This window comes from Anguilla anguilla, chromosome 12 (assembly GCF_013347855.1).
Source record: "Anguilla anguilla isolate fAngAng1 chromosome 12, fAngAng1.pri, whole genome shotgun sequence".
In the NCBI taxonomy this organism is placed as follows: domain Eukaryota; kingdom Metazoa; phylum Chordata; class Actinopteri; order Anguilliformes; family Anguillidae; genus Anguilla; species Anguilla anguilla.
This window is the reverse complement of record NC_049212.1, coordinates 23743553-23759039: the sequence shown is the minus strand read 5'-3', so window position 1 is coordinate 23759039 and position 15487 is coordinate 23743553. Positions and strand designations below refer to the sequence as shown.

Sequence of the window (15487 nt, the reverse complement as noted above, 5' to 3'; positions counted from 1 at the left end):
AAGCTGTTTTTTTATTTCTGGCTATAAAAACAAAAACAAACAAACAACCGAAATTCTGACCTGGTTTGCAGGGTTATGTTTTGCACTAAAGTGAAAACACCATCCTGTCACATCAGAACTGGATTTTTAAAAAATGCTCTCCTGTTATTACTCTATAGATGCTACAAAGTTGAGGTGTTTGGGCAACTTCTGCATTACCATGTTCTTATGGAAGAAAAAAAAACAGGTGTTTCAAAATGCTATAGTAGGTCACCCCTTTGCTTGTCTGCTCCAGTGCGTTTGCATCATTTAGCCTAGATTGTCCATTTTCCTCCCTCTGTACACAAAGACCTTCTGTCAAAAGTCTAGATGCCAGTCCCCATTCCCAAAAGTGATTTTTATCTCAGGAGACTTTCTGGTTATAAAGGTTGAATAAGTATGCTAGATTGTTTGATGTTATGAGGAAATAGTCATTACAAACGAATAGATGAAAACAGAAGCAGATATTGTGCACAACAGAACCACCTCTGAGTTTATGTTAGCCAAAGATAAAATATAGGCTATCAGGTAAACATAAAACATTATCAGCATACTTTCACAATGGTTTTCTTTCTGGGCTGGAAGATTCCATGTCACAACCTTGATTAATTATGGAAACTACTGTTTGCTTCCTGGCAGTTTAATTTATTTATTTCCATGGGTGCGCTGCTCTGAAGTGTGGATCTTCACACTGTGAGTTGAGTGACATGCCCGGTGCTAATTGGTAGATTCACAGCAGATCTTCCACCCAGAGGGTGAGAATTTTCTTGAAGAATTTTTTTCCCCCGTAAAAATACGTCAGAACCCGCATTAAAAGGTTGCAAGAATGCATGCCTGTAGTGATCTCCATGCCGCTTCAGAATGAATACATTTGTTGAAGGTGGAAAGAGAATGAGTTCCCCTTGCTGGGGTCCTGACCACACCGTTATGCATTCAGATGCCTTTAGGTAGTGGTTGTATCCTTGAGCAAATGAGGTTTATGTTTTTATAGCAACTCTGAAATGAGCTGAGATTGTGTTCATCATTATGTCTGGACACTGCACAGTAATAAAAAGCATATTGACATTACAAGATGCCTTCATAAGATGGTGATAATATTTATCCATCCTAATTATGTTTAGAAGCCCCTTTAGATATGAACTAACACAATCTAACACCAGCTAGAGCTTTGCACTGTGAAGCCCTGTCCTATATTAATTAAAATTTAAGCTTATATTAAAGTTTATTAATGAAAAATACATTATCCAGAGCTGTATCTGTTGGATATGTTTTAGTCATTGCATTTTGCAAGCGTAATGAAGCTCACAGTAAACACAACTGAATCCCAGGAGCCTGTAGATTATGCGGAAAAGAAGGAAAAGGGAGGAAAAGATGCATATCTGCACCCATCTCTCTCTCTCTCCCTCCTTGCCTTGAATGACAAATTAGATGGTGCAGATAAACTGGTGGATGCATTGGTAGCTGTTATAATCTGTCATTCATCCAGTAGCAACGAGAAGACGATGACATGCCTCTCCTGAAAGACTGTAATTTTTCACTTACTCCACATTCACCCCCAGTCACTGAGCAGCATCACTGCATAAGACTCAGGAAAAGCACCGTTTTTTATGTTTTTTGTTTTGGCTTGAAAATATTTTTATCTTGACACAGAACCATCCCACCCATCCACATTTTCCTGACGATCTGCTTCAGGCATGATTTATTGCATGAGACAAACCGATCTTGTCATTGCGGCTGCTCTCGGTTTTTCTTGCTGTCCACTTTTGAGCCAGACTAATGCTGAATCAACTCAAGAACTGATTGAATTTCATAACATTTGAAATGATTTTAGCTTTGAACCCAAGATGTGCCTTTCAGGCATCCCTTTCCAGCAGCAGAGGTTCTATTGCTGATGCTGGAACACCAATAAGTACAGATTTGGTATGTGTATTTAAATGAGAAAAATGTAATCCAGAACAATGTATATCCATAAATCAACTGTGTTCATTGTAATGAACCATGGTGATTAAGGTATGTGCATTCTGTACAAATAGGCTAGATGTTTTAATCTTGTACTAGTACATCATTTTATTATATGAGATCAGTATGTACAGTAAGATACATTGGTGAGAAACATGTACAGTACGTGCCATGAAAGTGCATTGATCACAGTGGTTCAATGAGCTTTTTGTGGAGTAACAAACAGGAAAAGTTTTATAGAACTGCAAAGATACTCATTTTTGATTTTTTATATTATTTTGAAAAAAAAGTTAAATGAGAAAAATGTACGACATGCAAAAAAAGAAGGAATAAACCTTGGTTATAGTCAGAACGACCTCAAATAAATAGAGTGCAGCTCTCCCAGTGTTGAACTCTGATGAAGAGGCTTGTTATTGGTTCTTATCAGGATCATTTCTGATTCTGATTGGCTGCTTATTTGGGCAAAGCAGGTGGTTGAGTGCCTGCCTACTCACTGCAGGGGAATGTAATAATAAGCTGTCCTTGTGCTGATGTTCACATCCGATAAGAATTCCGAGCTTGCTACTTGGAGACTGGTACAGAGCTGGAGCGATGATGCAGGCACTAAGGCGGAGTTTGGGCTCTCTGACTAGGTGCCCATCCCCCTACCCCCATTGATCATACTGGCGTGGATAGAAAACACCCCAGTTAATCTGAGGCAGGAAGTGGGTTAGCTCCTCTTGTTATCACGGTGGCGGGTGTGCAGGGCCCCTATAAAAGTTAAATATAGTGTGGAATTAACACAGGGCTCTGACTGCGTTTATCTGATACCTCTCTTGATTTTTTTGTACTAGCCCAATCCCCAGCGATGGATGAAAGCACTCTTGGCCCCCTGTGCGTCGTTGTAGTGGCTGACAGCTTCCGCACATCAAGTTTTCACCACGTGTCTGCGTGTCATGTCAACACCGCACATCCGGCATCAAAAACATTATTGCTTTCAGCCTCCGTGGCTTTAGCTGTGCTCCTACAGATAGGCAAACACACAGGAATTCATAATGAACGCTGGTGCGTTATTGAACTGGGACATGATGGAACGAGTGCCATAAATGAAGTAGATGACAGATTCATTACCTCAGACACAACAACTGGTCTTTGGGGCTGCTGCTTGGAAGCTTTAACCCTGAATGAAATGGATTAGAAGGACAGAGTGCAGAATAGTCACATATTGAGTGGTGTTGTATGCAAGGTCTCAGAGCCTAGTCTGAGCTCTTGGTGGCAGGTGACATTCATAAAAGTGTTCTCATAATTGATAACATTCTCATCTGTCACGCTTATTTTGTTGATATTTTATTTTGTAGAGGTTGATGGGGATGTTGGAAAGAGCCAGTTGTGCCTCTGTTTCTTGTTGGTCTGTTTACTTTATTGCTGACTTATAAGGCTGCGGCTAATGTTACTTTTTCTGAGTTTTTCCCTTATTTTCTGTTTGTTTTCCTGTTTATATCAAAAAGAAACATGAAAAACGATTTTTAAAAATCCACAAAGGACGCTACCTTAAAGCTACGTATTAGGTTCTAAATTCCAAAGTATACAATGGTTTGTACTGTGTTTGTGTCATGGTCGACTTGCACCCTTAATGTATGGGTAATATGACTTTTCTCAGCAGATGTCTTTAAGCATGGATGTGGCACAGCTGCTCATGGCCTGTTTAGTTTGCAGAGACCTTTGCATGCCAGCGTGCAGCTGGGCTCCCGCGCAGAAGCTGCATGGGGCGTCGCAGTGGGTTCATGTACAACCCCCTACCTGGCTGATATTGATTGCGGTATTTAAAATTAGGTTAGTGGGAGTCCTGCAGGTTTTTTACCTGTGCATGCCAGAGGTGGGTAGGGAGAGGGGGGTTTATAGGAAGCCAGAAGGGAGGGGGGGCAGTGTTGATGGTGGGGCTCACATGCTGTTAGAGGACCCCCACTGGAGCCAGCATGAGTGTTCCAGCTGCGGCCATCTGCAGGCCTTCTGAAGGCTGCCTGGAGGTTCAGTCTAGGGGAGCGCAGGGAAGCTAGCTGGGCCTGCAGGGGGTCTGACACTGCCTCACTCCTGCTGGATGGGCCCCGGTATGCCATGGCCTTCACTACAGCCCGCACCTCCACCTTTTCTGGTCATTAGAGCTTCCCAGACCCAGCTTCTCTGCACAGCGGCAGGACCGGCAGGGTGTGGGAGGGGAGCGGGGCGGATTTCTCTGGCCCCCCTTCTCCCCGTTCAGTCACACTGCCAGGAAATTGAATGCATGCTAATGGACCCCTGCCCACCTGGTGTGCAGTTAGCCCCCTGATTCATATTTATGGAGGAACGTGCCAGGACTGCCTGATCCCCCGTTTTTTAGGAGCTGTCGTATTTCATCTTTCCTGCTCAGTTTTTTTGTGATTAAACGAGGAAAGACCATGCAGGTTCAGCTTAACAGGAGTGATGGTCTCTTCAGGCACGTCGGCCAGAACAAATGAGCAGTTCTTGTGCTCTTTTTTCCGGTCAGAAGACGTTCACTCACAGTATTTACGCTATAAATCTTATTTAACCAGACCTGATGAAAAAAAAACCCCTTTGGATGTGCTTTTTAGTAGGGGATTTTCTATGCTTCCCACGGTAATAATGACCCGAACAGACTTTCGGCTGTTGTATATCTCAGGTTATTGCAAAGAAAAGAAAAGGCTGAGTGGTTACATTTGAAAGAAAAGAAAAAAATGGCCAGATCCTTTGTTCTGCATGAACTCCTAGGAAGGGAATACACCTTAATGTTTTTTTTTTTAGGTCTATCTTGCACCAGCATTTGAGGTTTGCACTAATTTCATTCAGGTTCAGGGAGAGGCAATTAAATGTAGTCTTATCTTATGTCAGGCACACTATGGAGCTAACTGTAAATTATAGCCCCTCGTTCTTAGTAGTCACCCTTGGTAATGTCATGGCAGTAAAAATTACAGTATAGCATACCTCTATCAGCAAGAGCGTTCAAGGTCATGTCTTTTGACTGAGGCGCTGTGACAAATCGATGTGTATCATTAGGTTCTCTGGAGCAGCACATCCTGTCTTTGGTCTTATAAATAACGCCAAGACGCAAGGAATCAGTAATAAGCAGCTCCTGCTGCAGCTCACAGGAGTGTCACAACAAAGCCGGCTCTCTGTTCACCCAGCTGCATGCGCAATGACAAAAGATGCCATGATAAGTTTGACAGCTCGATAGTCTCCATGGAAATACCAAGCACAAATTTAAAGTACGGAAGGGAGCAGGATCCCAATGTTTTTTTTTTTTTTTTTCAAATGTTCCCTGAAGAGGGAAAGTGGTAACCATCAATTATCTACCCTCGCTCCTGGGTAATGAAAGATCTTCTGTGAAGGTACAAAAGAGCTTGGCGAAATGTTGTTATGTTTTGTCGTTGTGTGAAGCAGAGGGGGCAGTGTCAGCTTATAATGTGTCATAATTCCGTGCAGGTGTGAAGTTTCTTTTGAAATCTGATATGAACTTTGGAAGTACTCCGGTTATCTGGTTTCCATGTTTATGTTTCAGGATCATATAGTAAGGTACTGTTCTGTGAAATTATATAAAATAGGTGTATTTTGATGACAGCAACATAATACAGGGCCTCTGTGTCCGCGCATAGATGTTGGCTCTTTGTCTTGCCAAAGGCAGATAAAATTTGTTTGGAAGCCCGTGTTTGTAGATGGCACCACCCGAGACATGCCATTCTCATTGGGAGATTTAAGGTAAACCTTTCACATTCATAAAAAAACCCATCTCAGAACACAGAGCACAATGCAATATCAGGATTCCACTGGAATTTCAAAGGTGCTGTTTTCTCTATTTTGTCTGGTACTGAAAACAAGAGCTGAACAATAAACGTATATTGTTGACTCCAGCTGCTTTGCTGGCCTTCTAATCCTCTTGTGCCTCTAACTGAAAGGGAGTCTGAGTGAATGGGGGGCGTGAGGGGCGTTATATTCTGTATGGCCGCTTCTTCCTGCCATAATCGTTTGTTGGGTCATGTACTAGCTTGCTGTTAGAACAGGCTCACATTACACATGGCTGGTGCTATTATGTGATCCCAGCTCTTGTGCAGTTTTAATCTTTATATAGTCAACCACTCCTATACTGACCTGAAAAATGCTGTATTGTGTTACCATGCCTTAAAAATTCAATATGCGTTTAAACTTCCATTGAGTTCAGCCATCTCAAAATAGCCACTGTTTGTCTTCTGTACAGTAAGGGAGGGGGAGTACAGTACACCTGAGTGCATCTGAACTGGATTTGTTTTTGCTTCCTGCACATGCCAGCACACACTCAGGCGAGGCTGTACATGCACACATGTGCATGCACGACCAAATCATTTCACATGCAGGTATTACGTCCGCCTCAACTGCCCGTTCTGAGCCACGTTTTTTTTTTCTTTTATTCGCTCACCTTGTATTGAGAGCCCTAGCTGGTTTCTACTCTACCTGGCAACGGGTTGTGAGTGGTGCCATCAGTCAGGCACTGAAAACCTGTAATCGCGGGGTCCGGAGGCAGCCCACAGACGGCTGCGTTTGAGCTGCGCCGGGGAGACCGGTGCGATCGCGGGGATGGAGCGACTGCTCGACGTCGCGGCGTGACAGTCTGTTAGAACAGTAAGTGACAGGGAGCTGGGTTGGCGCGCTCTTATTGATTACAGCCGTGTTCCTCGTCCCCTGACGCCATCGCTCACCGGCGCGTTTCAGCAGTCTTCTCCCGCTGCGGTCTGTCCTCAATCTCTCTCCTCCCACCTGTGTCCCGTACGGAGCCCAATCCTTCACGTCACGCCGCTGCCCGCTGCAGCGCCTCCTTAAAGCCCATAATGCTGCGGTGCTGCTCGCCGGTTGCAGACTGAATGATAGACTGGAGGCCCGACGTCCTGCGGTGAAGTCATTATTACAGAGCGGGAGCATGTGGTAAGGCCGGGGCGCGTTCAAAGCCGGTCCGAGCGCGAACATCAAATGGAAGGCTGTCAGGAAGGCCCTGTGATCCACCCTCGCTCCAAGCTTCAAGTGGGATGATGGCAGCTTGCCCCTCATCGCTCAGCTTTTGGAGAAAACTCAGAAAATCCTCCACCAGGCGTCCGGGGTTTAATACTACGCCTTTATCCAATCATCTTAATGTTATGAATGTCACCGACCTTCCCAATGGACCCAGGCCTATCAATGAGGCAGCAGTCTTATTATTGTGGTTTATTACAGAATTTGAATTTTGTTTCATTTATATTTCCTGTACTTTAAGCTCTCCGTGAATGCTGGCTCAGCAGAGCCTTGGGGATTTGAATTTTTCTACAAAATGTGCAGATAAGTATATATGTCCAGAGTGACTGATGCCATTTATAAACAGCTGTAATTTATTATTTTTTCCCCCACAGGGAGTGGAGGGGTGTGTTTCAGTGTATCCAATGTGTAGGTGTTTTTTCTGTCTGGCAGGGAGTGAGTGGAGTTATTACGGCACGCTGTTTGTGGCGTGCCCCTCCGGTGATTGAGTGACTGTTCTCAAATGGGTGCTGTCGGGGGTCCCAATCCGATCTCTGCCAAGGTGGGGATGTGATCTTATCATTCTCCTCATTGCATCCTCATCGACACACCGCCAACATGTGCCGATGTCCATGAGACATGGAGATAATTGCACCACTGTAAGGGCTTTCTTAGCGCATGAGCTGCGTGGCTACTAGAAATGGAACCCCCCCACGTTCCTGCATTTGCCCCCCTTTCTAAAATTCTGTTCCTTTTAGCCTTTACCATGGGAGTGTAGGGAAACATCTTCCCATAGCCCTTGGGATTCCTAGCCTTGTAGTGTCTGGTATCAGAGAATTTTTTTCTGGAATAGGCATATCTTAAAGCAACTCAAAATGGTTGCCGTTTGCTTCCGCCTGGTGCTGTTGGTTTCAGTGCAGTGAAAACTCCATTAAAAAATGCCCCGCAAGTCTGTGAAATGGTTTCCGGAATTGACGTTTATTTCTTTCCTCTTTATATTCATTAAAAAGTCACTGTTCTGGCGCTGCAATGCAATGCTCATGGAGCAGTATATTATCAAGATGTGTTCTACCTGCTGTAGCTGAGTATGTGAATAAGTCTTAGTGGTGTGATATTTTTGCTCTGCTCTTGCTTTGATATATAAAATTTATGTCATTGCTTTTCCAGTTTTGGCATTTTCCAGGCAGTGAAAAAAAACATTTTTTCCCCTTAAATCTTCTTTGCACATTGACCGATAAGCTGATCTATATATTTCAAACAAAGGCATGTGATACAGTGAACCATGTCACTTATTCCACACACCAGTGATGCAAGACAAGTGGAAAATTGCTATTTTTTTTCCCCAGACCAGTAGCATACTGCGTAACCTCATACGAATATGTTTCATGTTAACTAAAACTAGGCCTATGGACATAATGCCAGGGAACCCAGGTCTGCAGCAATTGAAATCAGAGATAAAATGAGAAATTGGGGAATGTTAGTATGATTGTTCTTTTATTCCTAGTCACTTTGGCTGCTAATATTCTGGTATGTAATACTTTTGAGACAGGTTCTTCCAGGAATCTCTTTTTGAACCAGACATAGACATGTCTTGCTTGGTTATCCATTTGACTTTTTTGGTGGACATCAGATTCCTAATCTTGAGGGATTTTCTTTGAGGTTTTTTTTAAGTTCAGAGTTGGTCTCAGAAGTCTTCGGTTACCTCATCATTGATATAAAAAATGTAAAACATTGCATTGGGGCAGACATTCTACCTGCTGTGTTATTTTTGACAGTTTCTTTTGTTCTTGTGCATTAGGCTATAATGAGATTTGCAGTCCATTAGATTTAAAATGTTTGATAGTGAAAGGCATAGCCATTGAATAATTGAATATCCCCCTTTTTATGTGTTAATTTTGGCCATATCACATTGGTACCACATAGAAAGGTGTCTGTATTAATGCATTGATCATTGTAAATATTATCCTTAAAAACTGGTTGCAGGTAGACTGAACATATTTGAGAATAAGGCCTATTCATTATGTAAAATCTTTCAAACAGTGAATTGGGCCAGAACCTGGTCCAAGAGGATTCGTGCTTAAATGACTTCATGCTAAACCAAAAGTGTAAAATAAAGCACTTGTATGATTCTACTCTTTCCACACCGCAGTGAGAGGTTCTGTTAGGCCTTCAGTGATAATACCTGTAACAGGCTGAGGAGCCTTAGTAAAGGGGGAGATTAAAATAAGACAAGTGCAGATTATTTCATTTTATGCTTGTAATTATAAGATATGAGTTAATATGGGTGTTGACATTTGCCATGTTGAGAATGTACCATCATTTGGAGCCTATAATAATGCCTGAATATGCAGGGGGATTTCTCATCGCTGACACAAGTCTGCTTCCTCTGTGTCTGAAGGGAGCAAGTATGACAAGGAACTACTTGGGACTTTCATTTTAAATCACAGGAAACATCATTGCTGTTGTTATTCGACTCTGGCTCTTTTGCGATTTACCAAATTTACCAAATTCTAATCATCCTTCCACATTCTGCGTTTTGAACGCATGATTTTAATGAATTGATTTTTCCAAGATATCACACAGTGGGAGTCTGTTTATCTGGCTAATGATGTGGCACATAATGTATGCTCAGCTGTCTGAGGAAGTGCTCTGTCTATGAAAAATAAAGCACAGACTGCACAGCAAGTGTGTCGTCTTTAACCGGAGGCATTTCCTGGATGGAGGAGCCATTGCTGTCTACCGACTGCGATGGAATATAGTGTTACGTTGTGGACTTGCAACAGCAGTACGAGGTATGGGCCTTTACAGGACGTTTGGGCAGAGAGCCATTTCCTGGAGCCAGTGGTTTGACGCATCTTTTGCATTGTGCAATGTGCTTCCACAAAGGTGGTCTAATTATTTGACTTTTCTACCTACCTCCTGATTTTGGAATAGTACAATTTGCTCATAATCATCCAATTGACCCTCCCCTAACCAATCCACCAACTCATCCCTTTTTTCCAAAAACACCAGAATTTGTGCTCATCACAGCATGCCCATTATGCCAATTTGAGAGAGCCCAGACAAGGATTAACTCCTCTGAAACATGCAATGTTAGCTTTTGCTTCGGGCAGTTTACCAATTAAACTCATGGAATTGAATGAAGATACTTTATGTGCAGCTTGTGCAGGCAGACTGAGGGCACCTGGTTGACCAGAGGGGGTATCTGGTGCACAATGAGTCCCAGATGTTGTGCTGGCTGAAAGCCCTGATGCTGCCAACAATTATGCACCGGCCTGCAGGTCTGCCAGCAACAGTCGGCACGAGAACAGTCCAAATTTGATACTAGACCGCAGGGCCCATCCATGTGCTAGAACAGTGCTTTAACAGGATGAGCCTCCCAGCAGCCCTGTAACCTTGTTCCCTCAGCACTTGGCAGCCTGCCTTTATGAAAATGCTGCTTATTTTTGTACCGAAGAGGTGAATCAGTGTCTCTGGGAAACTGTAAAGGAGACAAATGCAGCTTGTCTTTCATTATTGCTACATCCTTTGTTAAAGCATTTTTCCAGCATCTGCGATGAATTTTTCAAGGTGCTGTCTTTGAAGATTAATCTCATAAGTTTCAATAATTAATTATGAATACAAAATGTCATTGTATTAACAAAACAAAAAGATGAATTACATTTAATTTTATGGTATCTCTTGCCAACTTTTTTGGCACAGTTATTTAGCTCTGTAAGTATGGGTCTGTCTATGCTGTGTCAAGGAAGGTTTTGAATGTGGTATTTATTTTGATTTGTTCATTTTTTATTGGTCTGCCATCTACTTATCCTCCTGCATTGTAAGAAGTCACATGACTGAATAAGGACCGTGATACTGGGCTTTAGATAAAGCCCAAATTACATTTACTTGCAGGATAAAAAGCTAACAGAAATTAAATCCTTCTCATGGATGCACTTCTTTTTTCATTCTGATCATAAATTCGGTTGAAATAGCCTACCAAATTTAGATGCATTCGAATTGCCCCATTGAAAAGAACTAATCCGGTTGAGCATTGACAGGCTACATTTCCTGTCATATTTCTTTTTTTAAATATTGTCTGGGATTTTATTTGTATTGCTTCTCTGAGAGCATGCTCAGTGCAACACAATGATGATTCCCTTTAATAGAGTAAAACCAACTGCTGACAAACTGCAGTCTGTTTGCCCATTTAAGCTTCTTTTGATCAGTCAGTCCTGACTTTTGGAAGCTGGTGCTAACAAGGATATTCCAATGTACTGGTTTCAGTCTAGATTACAAAAAATGAGATTATTGTAATAATTTTAATTTCAGCTGTGTTCAGCCTCTAAGTATATTGTATACTTTATTATGACAGTACCTTGTTTTCTGAAACTGTTCAGATTCAGATGTTTTGCTCAAATGGACAGGAATTGACATACTTATGTTCAAGCTGTTAATTGAAATTGTATGCAGTTACAATGCCCTTTTCTCTCGCTCCAAGCCAGTTTTTTTAGGTCCTACTGGTTGTCATTATTATTATTATTATTATTATTATTTGGTCTGACATTGCATGGACAAGTTTGTAATTGTTAAAAACTATTAGTATAATATGCTAATTTATATCCAAAATTAACTTTGTTTGCTAGAAATTCTAGCTAGGTAGATATACTGATATTTTGTCACTGAGTAAATTCCTACATTATGTTTTGGACTTACATCAACTGTCTAAGACTGCACAACTACTTGTTACCTCAGCTAAGTAGGTGCTGTAGCTACTTAGCTATCGATATCTAAATATGCAATGCACTAATTTGCACAGAACATAGATATAGCCACTTGATGAACTGCATTCCAAAATCAATAGTGCTTTTAATGATGGCAATTTTAGCAGCAAAGGTGGTGTGCTATCAGCTGATTGGCTGAAAGTGTAGTAGTTTACCTGTTTATTTTGTGATTTTTATTTTACATTGTAGGAACCCATGCAATCAAAGTTTTTGACAGATTTTTGGGTCCGGTTGGTTCTATCAAGATTTGGTTAGTACTCTTAAGGAAGCATATTTGATACTCACCCCTAATCCCCACCAGTCTGTGTTTTAGTCTGTATTTAATTTGAGACAAATTAAAAATAGCATCTGTAGTGAATTTGCGTCCTGATCGTAATTGTAACTGGGTGTACAGCCATTGACCTGCAGCATAAAAAGCGCAGTCTTTTTTGCAGTGCTCTGCATTAATTACTGTGTGCTGAACAGAGGATGCTGTATGTTGTACAGAACTTTAATTAGTGGTAACCTTGAGGATTCAGAAGGCTCGTGGGATTGGCTAAATGACACTCGGTGTAAATAAATCTGTAATGTGCGCTAGGGTAATGGTGACACAGGAGGAAGACATACTTCTAATGATTTAAGTGCTGCGTCTTTTTTAAATCTCATTTTACATTTCCCTGTGGGTCATGGGGAAATCAATGGGTGCAAATTCGATAAATAGGGATACTCGCTTGTGATTGGCGGAGGGGACTTGTGGAAGAAGTGTAAATTTAGCTGCCATTTTGTAACTTGCAGGAAGGCCAAAAATGTGAACCCGGTAAATGCACCTGCAACTGCCCGAATTTAACTGTACATCTTTTGATGTCGCCATGATATGCTCTTCCTGAATTCTGCTTATTCAAACTCATTACAATGGATGGTCCCACGGGAAAATTTAGTCATGTGGAATCATGGATGTGCCAAACATTCCATAAGTAACTGCCTTCCTTGGAGGTCCTCTTCAAATATCCAACTTGTTTTTTTTTTCCTGAAAATGCAAAAATGTATTTTAACTCCAATTTACTAACCAGCTACAGTATGAATCTACATTCATTTTGGCCTAAGGTGTTCTTGAAGTACACTGCTGGTTTCAGACTAATTTGTTTATTTGCTGTGAAGTTTTCATTGATGTGTTTCCTGTTGCAGAAGACAGTCATTGGAGATCTGAGACAATGGGAATGAAGGGGTGGCTGGAGACAGAATGAGGGGCACATTTAACTGAAGCGCTCTGGAGTGCTCAAACTCAGGGAACAGGAGTGGGTAGTGATTTAGTTTGAGAGGCATATTATATTGAACCAGACTGAGAAAGACAAGCAGAAAGACCTGGATCATTCATGCTGTGCCACGATGAGCAGTCTCTTGGAGGAATCATTGCTGCCTAGCTGTAAGCTCCGTCTTATCTAGGTCACAGGGAGCATGCTTTTCATAAGATGCACAGAGGCAAGAAGCACAGATCATCTTGCTTTCTCTTTGAGCCTCTCTGGCACTCAACATGAATTTGAATGATACAAGGAGTAGCCATTATTTCCATGTCTCTTCACCATACTTGATAAAAATCATGGTCAGCCAGTAGTCATGTCTGCTTTCATTAAATGTATAATAATTTAATCATCCTGACAGAAGGTGTTTTTGGAATAGTACTTAATCTTCTGTCGCCGAGGACCTTAGGAATAAATGTTCTTGTATTAGATATCCCTGACATGTCATTTCTGAATGGATGTGTAACTTCTCTGTACCTCTTAACACAGTAAACCTTGTTAATTATTCATTCAGCAAAGAGCTCTAGAGGCCGGTGTGTAACATTGAGCCCTTGTAGTGACACATTCATTGCACCACACTTCAGACCTGCAGCACAGAATAAGGGAGTGTGTCAGGTTCCATTTGTGTGTACCTGTTTATTCAAATCAGGGACAGTTTAGCTGAGCAAATGGAATAAAATGGGATTTATGGGTAAAGGCGGCAAAGCGGCAGAGGATCTACACTCCGCACTGCAGCAGAGGGATCGCAGTCGTAATGCTTTATTGTCTCGAAGCGAACATCAATTACTGCCACCAGCACAAGGTCGCGCTTTCTCCATGTTTCTAAAGCCCCGACCTCCCAAATCGACGTTCCCCTGCTCTCGTTTGATATTCTGCCACAAAATGGCTCTGTTGAGGAATGGCTTTTCAATAGAGCCCGGGCCAAGCCGTGTAAATTTCTGCTGTGACAACAAGGAGAATTGAATAATCTCAGCCAGTCCCCCCGGGGCAGTCCACTAAAGGAGTGTGGGACACTGTCTTTTTCTGTCAGAGATGATCTTCAGTGCATTACCTGTCCATTTTCTAGTGAGCGTTCTCTCGGTTTTTCAGAATGGGGTGGGGACCTAGGCTTTCTCTCCTCTCACATCCTGAGGCGTGTATGGTAGTGGAGCCAGCACTCACCGGTAGGGGACAGGGGGGAGGAGTCAGGCGGTCGCCCCGCGGAACCCGTGCCGCACTTTAAATAGGTTGTGCAGTCAGCAGCGCATGCTGCGGATCATCGGAATTTGTGCTGCGTGTTGCAGAGCGTGTTGCATTAAAAAGCATCACGCCTAATGCAATCGGACTGCAAGGCAGCGAAGGCACACTGCCTCTGGCTGGGGGAGTGTATGTCAGCACACTTCAGGCATGCGAGCCAGAGAGTCACGCAGCACCATAAGGCCTCTGCACCATTATGTACTACAGTGGCTTGTGTTGTCTTACATGCTCACTTTTTCCCAGAGCTGCTGTTTTACTCTTGAATAACTCATGAACCTTGTTGTCCTTATGTAAATGATCAAATGTACTGCAGTGTGTAGTGTACAGCATTGGGTGTGATAGGAAATGTGGTGGTAAATGCAAGGCTGCATATTGCTGTATGCACTCTCCTTTTGAATCCTTCAGTATCCATGAAATTCGATTGGATCCTTCTTGGTTGATATTTAGTGTTCAGCCTGGATTCAATCAACATTTATTCTTAACTTTGACAAAAAAATATGCACCTAGTCACAAACACAGCTTGTCAATTCCAGCAATCACCAATACTAATGTTCCAAACTGTTTATGCAGAGAAAAAAATTCACAACAAATGTTGAATTTGAATCCTTGACGGTGTTTTTTTCCTGGCTGGACCAGCCAATTTTGTTTTCACTGGGACAGGGCTGTCCTTATGTGGCCTGTCCCTTTCACCATCCTTTCTCTGTAAATGTATCCTGCATCAGTGGAGACCTCCATTTGCATCCCATTTGGACTACAATGGTGCTGTTGTTCTCTCGTTTTTCCCCCTCTTCTCTCTCTGGAAGAGAATATCACTATTTTTATTGCAGGACGGGGAGTATTAGCAAAGGTAGCCTAATGCCAAATGCGATTTGTTCTGTGTACTCCTGTTTTGAATGGTTTAGCTTGGCTCCAGTCCTTACAGGGCTGCAGTTCTCCCCTGCTGTGTTGGGGAGCGGGGGGTGCCGAGTGAAACCGCTACAAGAGGTGTTTATGCTGAAAATATTACTGCAGGAGACCACCTGCTGCTTTAATAACTGATGCTGCTCCACCTTCTCTGCCAGTTCTAGCATTCTCAACACTGTCAAAGAGAGCCGTGCTGTTAAAGTGTCAGCACAGGTGTTCGTGTTTGCTTTTCCCTCCTTCACACCCATAGCTTGGAGGCATTGCGCAGTTTTGGAGGTGATTTTAAGCGAACCGAACATTGACAAATAAAAAGATGTACGCCCGCATGTCCAACTTGTAGTT

The 15487-nt window shown here is 42.4% G+C and overlaps 1 protein-coding gene across 1 annotated transcript in view; it reads left to right on the top strand.

Annotated features, from left to right (window-relative positions):
• fat3a (FAT atypical cadherin 3a) overlaps positions 1-15487 on the top strand; it is a 159994-nt gene that overhangs the window by 32682 nt on the left and 111825 nt on the right.